Genomic DNA, 7417 nt, shown 5'->3' on the forward strand with positions numbered 1-7417 from the left:
GGTTCAGATTTTATCTGTTATGTCTTGAAATAATGTAAAGCAGTCTGAGAGTGCTTGTTAGAGGCTCTGTGCTTGCTATTAGCAGAAAAATATTGCCAGCAGCACAAAATAACTCTATTGAGTGGTTTCCTGCTCTGGATGATCCAAACCAAACGTTGATCCAGAGCTGAACTTTTGGCTGTTTGTACTCCTCATTGATAGTACATAAAAAAAGACCCATGCTGAAGCATGAGCCCCTAGGTTACAAGATGCACCTGGAAGCTGCCTGGGCTATTACAGTTTCTCAGTTGCTAAAACACAGTTTTGGATACTCCTAAAATAATCATCAAAACATTTAACTCAAATGCCAAAACACTATGCATTTTCAAACCTTATAACGCATTTGCAAAATTAAGAGAGTATGATGTCAAATCTGTTCACACACCTTACAAAATAAAATACTCCCATCAATCCATCTGACACAGTTATATTTAACCTATCACCCAAAATAAAATACAACTGCTCTTTCTATATATATATATATATATATAATATATATCTATATATATATATATATCTATATATATATCAAGTCACAACTTTATATGAGTGTATACTTAATTGTACTCTCTTGTTATAGTCGTTTTTGAAATTTAGGAAATAAAAACCTCAATGACATTATAGTATTTGTGTATATATATATATATATATATATATATATATATATATATATATATATATATATATATATATATATATATATACACAGTACTGTGCAAAAGTTTTAGGCAGGTGTGAAAAAATGCTGTAAAGTAAGAATGCTTTCAAAAATAGACATGTTAATAGTTCATATTTATCAATTAACAAAATGCAAAGTGAGAGAAAAGAAGAAAAATCTAAATCAAATCCATATTTGGTGTGACCACCCTTTGCCTTCAAAACAGCATCAATTCTTCTAGGTACACTTGCACACAGTTTTTGAAGGAACTCGGCAGGTAGGTTGGCCCAAACATCTTGGAGAACTATCCACAGTTCTTCTGTGGATTTAAGCAGCCTCAGTTGCTTCTCTCTCTTCATGTAATCTCAGACAGACTCGATGATGTTGAGATCAGGGCTCTGTGGGGGCCATACCATCACTTCCAGGACTCCTTGTTCTTCTTTATGCTGAAGGTAGTTCTTAATGGCTTTCGCTGTATGTTTGGGGTCGTTGTCATGCTGCAGAATAAATTTGGGGCCAATCAGATGCCTCCCTCATGGTATTGCACGATGGATAAGTATCTGCCTGTACTTCTCAGCATTGAGGATCCATTTGCAGAAATGCAGCCCCAAACTTGCAAGGAACCTCCACCATGCTTCACTGTTGCCTGCAGACACTCAATCGTGTACCGCTCTCCACCCCTTCAGCTAACAAATTACCTTCTGCTACAGCCAAATATTGCAAGTTTTGACTCATCAGTCCAGAGCACCTGCTGCCATTTTTCTGCACCCCAGTTCCTGTGTTTTCGTGCATAGTTGAGTCGCTTGGCCTTGTTTCCACGTCGGAGGTATGGCTTTTTGACCACAAGTCTTCCATGAAGTCCACTTCTGACCAGACAGAAGATGGGTGTACCAGGGTCCCTCTGTTTTCTGCCAATTCTGAGCTGATGGTACTGCTGGACATCTTCCGATTGTGAAGGGAAGTAAGCATGATGTGTCTTTCATCTGCTGCAGTAAGTTTCCTTGGCCGACCACTGCGTCTACGGTCCTCAACGTTGCCCGTTTCTTTGTGCTTCTTCAAAAGAGCTTGGACAGCACATCTGGAAACCCCTGTCTGCCTTGAAATTTCTGCTTGGGAGAGACCATGCTTATGCAGCATAACTACCTTGTGTCTTCTTGCTGTGCCCAGTCTTGCCATGGTGTATGACTTTTGACAGTAAACTGTTCGAGTCCAGGCTATTCCACTACCGGTAATGGACAGGAGTTCCTAGGGGGCAGCGCACAATTGGCCAAGTGATGCCTGGAGTTGGCAGGGCTTAGGTCGGCCAGCGTGTCCTCAGCTCACCGCGTGCCTGCAGGTCTGCCTGCAAGCGTCCCAAAGCTGTGTGGTCCTCAGAGGCTGCAGAGTTGAAAGAAGCAGATGGATGACGGTACGCCTTTTGGAGGACGCGTGTGTTCTTCTTTGTCTCTACTGAGTCAGTGCTGGGGGTTGCAGTGGTGAACCAGGCTTACGAATTGGGGATTTCAAATTGGGGAGAAAAATGGGGTAAAACACAACTGGCGATTCCAAATTAAAAAATAAGTAAATAAATAAATAACAAAAGGCAAAGAATGTATTAACAATCTAGTTTACAATGAGATCATTTAGTATAATTTCCACCGAGTCTATTGTCTCTCTCTAGCCATATTATTTAATCAACACTGGATGTTCTCTCTGGCAATATACCTGGGGAAAAATTGCTTGGCATGACTGATCCAGCCTTGACAGGCTTCTGCCCCAATGTCTTCACAGGCACCATCCAAGGCCTGGATAAATGTGACCTGGTCATAGGGGCGGTGATCATATACCTTCCATCTCCAACAGCAGAACAAAGACTTTTGAGAAATTATCCTGTGTGTCAAACCACTGTTGCACCCGCAGTGCACGAAGAAAACTGACATGGCCTCATACAATGGCACATTGTGTGGGCTTGTCTCCTTCCCTGCTTCCCTGGTTGTCTATATGAAGCTGGACAAGCTGAGCATGAAGCGTTTCAAGAAATACTAGGAGTGGCTCTGTATTATATGGGCCAAACACCAGACAACGGTCAATGATCACATCTAGGGATATAGCAGCACACATGACGAGGTTCCCTCTGCGATGACCAGGTGTGTCCACAGTGGCACACTGTCCAATTATGTTCCTCCCTTGCCGGCGCCTTTTGCACAAATTGAAACCTGCCTCATCAATGAAGCTATATTTTATTGATTGTTGGCAAATGCATAAGATACCTGCTTTTGAGGAGAAATCACTCAGATAAGAAACAGATGTGTTAGGAATTAAATTGTGCTCACAGAATCAGAGGGTGTTTTCAAATTTTTTCTATGTGTGTGTTTACGAATGAAATGTTTTAATATTTGTGTCAATGGTTTTGATGTATTTTAACATTTGAGAAGAACTGAAATAAATCTGCTTGCATTAGTTCATCCCTGACATTAAAATAAACCCTTCCCCAGACCTTTTATACTGACTTGCAAAACAAAATAAAACAAACACTGTTTTCATGTACTTATGCAAGAGAGGACATCTCTATTTCATCTCAACCACATGGCATTCACAAACCAGTTAAACCTAAACACAGGATGAAAGAAAGTTAATGCTTTATAACCTTGCAACCAACAGGCAACTCGAAATATCCTGTTTGGTTATAGGGCATGGAATCCAATTCTCATTTTACTGTACATTTCACTGCACTGTATCTTGGACCCTGAGCAGAGCATGCAAGCAGGCCCGAGCCACTCTTGTGAGTCTCTGTGTTGTTATTAACCATGTTATCATTTGGGTGTGCTATATTAAAAGTAAAAGTACAACAAATAAACAGTATGATTGCAGGGCATCTGCCCCAGTCATGTCAAGTTTACATTATTTGTAGGTCTAACCAAATAAAAAAAAAATAAATAAATAAAAAAAACTTTGTTCGTTTTATTTTTTTTAAATAAGACATTTAATGATTTGAGTAAATCTACACTTTTGTTTTAAAATAATACAGCTAGGATTGACACAGAATGTTTAAATGTTGATACTGTGTCCCAGAGCTGGCTAAGCTGAATGCGGGCAGTTCCAGTGCGGCTTCCAGTGAAATGCTGGGTGACGCACACTTTGCAGCTCGAATGAACTGAAGAAAGAATAATAAACACAAAAAAAAGAGAAAAAGTAAAAATAAACACAGGGAGTTTATTATTTGTCTTCTCTGTATTCATTCTTGTTTATTATTCTTTCTTCTCTCCCCTTCTCTCGCTTCAGTTTCCTTGAGCCGGCATGGTCACTGCAAGGACATTTCGTCACTTGATGACCTTTTGACACCGCGTGCTGGCGCATGTGTATTGAGAGAGAGAGAGAGAGAGAGAGAGAGAGAGAGAGAGAGAGAGAGAGAGAGAGAGAGAGAGAAAGCCAGATGTGCAATTCAAAGTGGAGTTCATAATGTTGAATTAAGTGGTTGCTCATTTCGTGGAGACAATGGCATTGAGCAAACTGTCCATGAGTAATAAACGAAAGTGTGAGGCTTAAGCCAGAATGGGAGGAAGAGTTTGCTTTCACTGTAAATAATAGTAAACATGTGTCTCATCTGCAACAAACCACTTATACTGTAGTCTGTACAAGGGGAGCAACCTCAAACGTTATTATGAAACAAATCACAACATTTCCATCTGAATATCTTTCTGGATCAGACTTGAGGAGAAATGAGCTGGCCTCTTAAAAGCACGCCTCAGCATCAGTAGATGCAAGTTTTGCATGGCAGCATGGAATATCGCTTGTGCCAAATTTTATAAAATTGGACTATTGGCGCCAGACTAGAGAATACATGTTTAATTGTTATATTGCAGGTCTAAAATTAATATTATATTTATATATCTCACGTCTCATGAGAAGGTACTGGAATCACTTTCAAAATATTTAACACACGCAGTGGTCATACAAAAAAAAGCGAGCATCCAGATCTTCAAGGGAAGAGCCTGTCAAAAAGAATTATTACAATTCTTTTTATGTGGTTTTTGGTGAAACAGGGCAGTTATCCTATTTTGCTTTATAATAACTGAATATATTTTATTCAAAGTGCACAATACATACAGTATAATTAGAAATAATGGAAAAACAATTACACGGAAACCTTAATGTTCTCCCTTGTTCTTGTGTATTTTGTTACCATCAAGAGATAACAACTAGTGCACAGAGTAAGCGCAAGATTCCGTTGTAATCAAGAGAATTAAAAACGATGTTTAAAACAACGCCAGTATTTAAAATGTCTTGCTCGCAAACATTTCATATTTTACAGTATGTGTCTTGCGGCGCTCTGCAATATGAAAATGCTAGTAAGCGGCTCGTAGGGTCAGGAAGTTTGACCACCCCTGCTGTATACTGTAGATCCCGGACTGGTACTTTTGGCAAAACACATGGAAAAGAAAAATCTGCCTTTAACAGCTGTGTCTTCCTTTACAGAGAGGAGTGTTTTTGTCATCTTTTTGAATACAGAGCAAGAAAGCAAATAAAACACATTCTATTTCTAGCATTGCTACAGCATATCCCTGACATATATCTGGTTTCTTTTGTCAACTTCACCTTCTGTATTACTCTAACTATGGTACATTACTGTATTAACATTAAATAATAATTTACCTTAACCTTTACATATAAATAAACCTTTAACTTAGTCCTAACCTTAGTCACCATCAGATTGCAAAATTGCTTTTCAGATTGGTATATGATTCTCTAATACAACAGATGCTATTTAAAGTGTGGAAGTTCCCAGAGCTTTAAATGCCAGTTGGTCTGATAACATGTGTAGTCCTATTCACAATCTCCAAGCAATTATTTAAGCATGAAGAAGCTGGGATCTTTGGAGGAATGCTACAATACTTTATTTTGAGTGTTATAAATATGCATTTGCAATTAACCATTTGCTGAAGTTTAGGTACATCTCAATAAACAGTCCATGGATATAGCTTTTTACCATTAGAGCTCATATTGCAGATGTATGTTGAATATGTTTTTTGAGACTTTCCTGCAGCAGTAAAAAAAATACATACAGTCAGGTATGTAGCGTTACCAATATTATTCTATAAGCTATTCACACTACCTAAATAATGCATAGATAAACCACTCTAACTTACAATCACAGTTTCAAAGTATTTTTAGTAGCTTTACATAGCAGTCTTTGCACTTCTTTTTGTTTTACAGGACCAGGAAAATACCAAGGCTCAAAAAAACACTCTCAACATACATATGAAATATGAGCTCAAATGGCAGTCTAATGATAGATACACACATACATGGTGTATCTAATGGCTGTTTATTAACATGTAACTAAACTTCAGCAAATAGATAACTGCATATTGTGTCCCTTGTATTAGTTTGTGTGAGTAATAGCTTGAAGATTCATTTCCTGTTTTTTTTTCCCCCTTCATTTTTCATGTTTGCAGTTATTCTGAGTACTTCTCATTGTCCTAACTCAAACACTGTTCTTCTTGTTAACTATGTGTTAAGGTGCTGTCACCTGTGTTCAGGAGCTGCACTCCAGTTCTTGATACACTGATGTCAATGGTTGATAATGGCTGCTCCAGCCCAAGAAACTAAGAGCATTTTAATTTGACGCGGCTTACTCTTTATATGGTTGCGTTTTACAGGGATGAAAGGGTTTTACAAGAGCAGTGTAGAGGCAACAAGTTCTGGTGTGTCTTAAACTCTTAGTAAAACTAGGAATGGATCAAAGTGCCCTGTAATAGTGACCTTATTTCCATCCCTATTTTATGCATGAATTAATGTGCTTTATACACGTTAACAGGCAGCACTCCTACTGCCCTCTAATGGAAGAAGCTGACTTTATTTTTTCCATATATATATATATATATATATATATATATATATATATATATACTTCCTGAATAGTTAAGTTTTAATTATACAGTATTATGTAACTAGCTCTGCGTCGGGTTATCAACTCTGGGACTGATTATTGGGCATTACCAGGAGAGAGGAGATCCATGGAGCGAAATCAAACAGATGGTGAACTGTAGGACCCTACTCTACTGCCCCTGTTGTAGAGCTGTGGATATCAGATATTTATCCAGCACAAAACCCAATGCCTGTGGTGAATTTTTATTTAAACTTGACAGTGCTTTCACACAGGCATGAAAAGAAAGATCATACAACAGTGATGTGAAACTGCTCCCCTGGCTTTCATTTGACAGTGAACATGGATGTCGATTAATTAAAACATACCAAGTCAGTTTATTGTGTGTTTATGTTACATACACTTGTGGAAGGAGATCTCTTGAATGAGAGCTGCAGCAGGATTGTTATCCAGTCCTGGAACCTCAGCTGAATACTGCATAATGATCCTGGAGCAGTTTGCAGTTCCAATGTCAGAATGACTTCGCAGACAACAGATAATCCACAACAAGACCTGAAGAGTGTCTCTAATAAAGGGATCAAGCTTGCGGGCAGGTAAAATACTTGGTTAGGTCATTTAAAAGAATAATGGATGTACTGTAAAAGTGTAGGATATATCATCGCGAGATACGGTTCATTGCTGGCAAAAATAACTGTAATCCTTTAAACAATTTTTGCATTGGAAAAAATTTAGGAACATTTTAAGAATATGTACAATTTATATTGCTTTCAACTATAACTTTATATACTTAATCATAATTGACCAAAACTAAAAGGAAACAATTATACAGATGCCTTGGCAACACATTCGTACTT

Source organism: Polyodon spathula, chromosome 6 (genome assembly GCF_017654505.1).
Source record: "Polyodon spathula isolate WHYD16114869_AA chromosome 6, ASM1765450v1, whole genome shotgun sequence".
Taxonomy (NCBI): Eukaryota; Metazoa; Chordata; class Actinopteri; order Acipenseriformes; family Polyodontidae; genus Polyodon; species Polyodon spathula.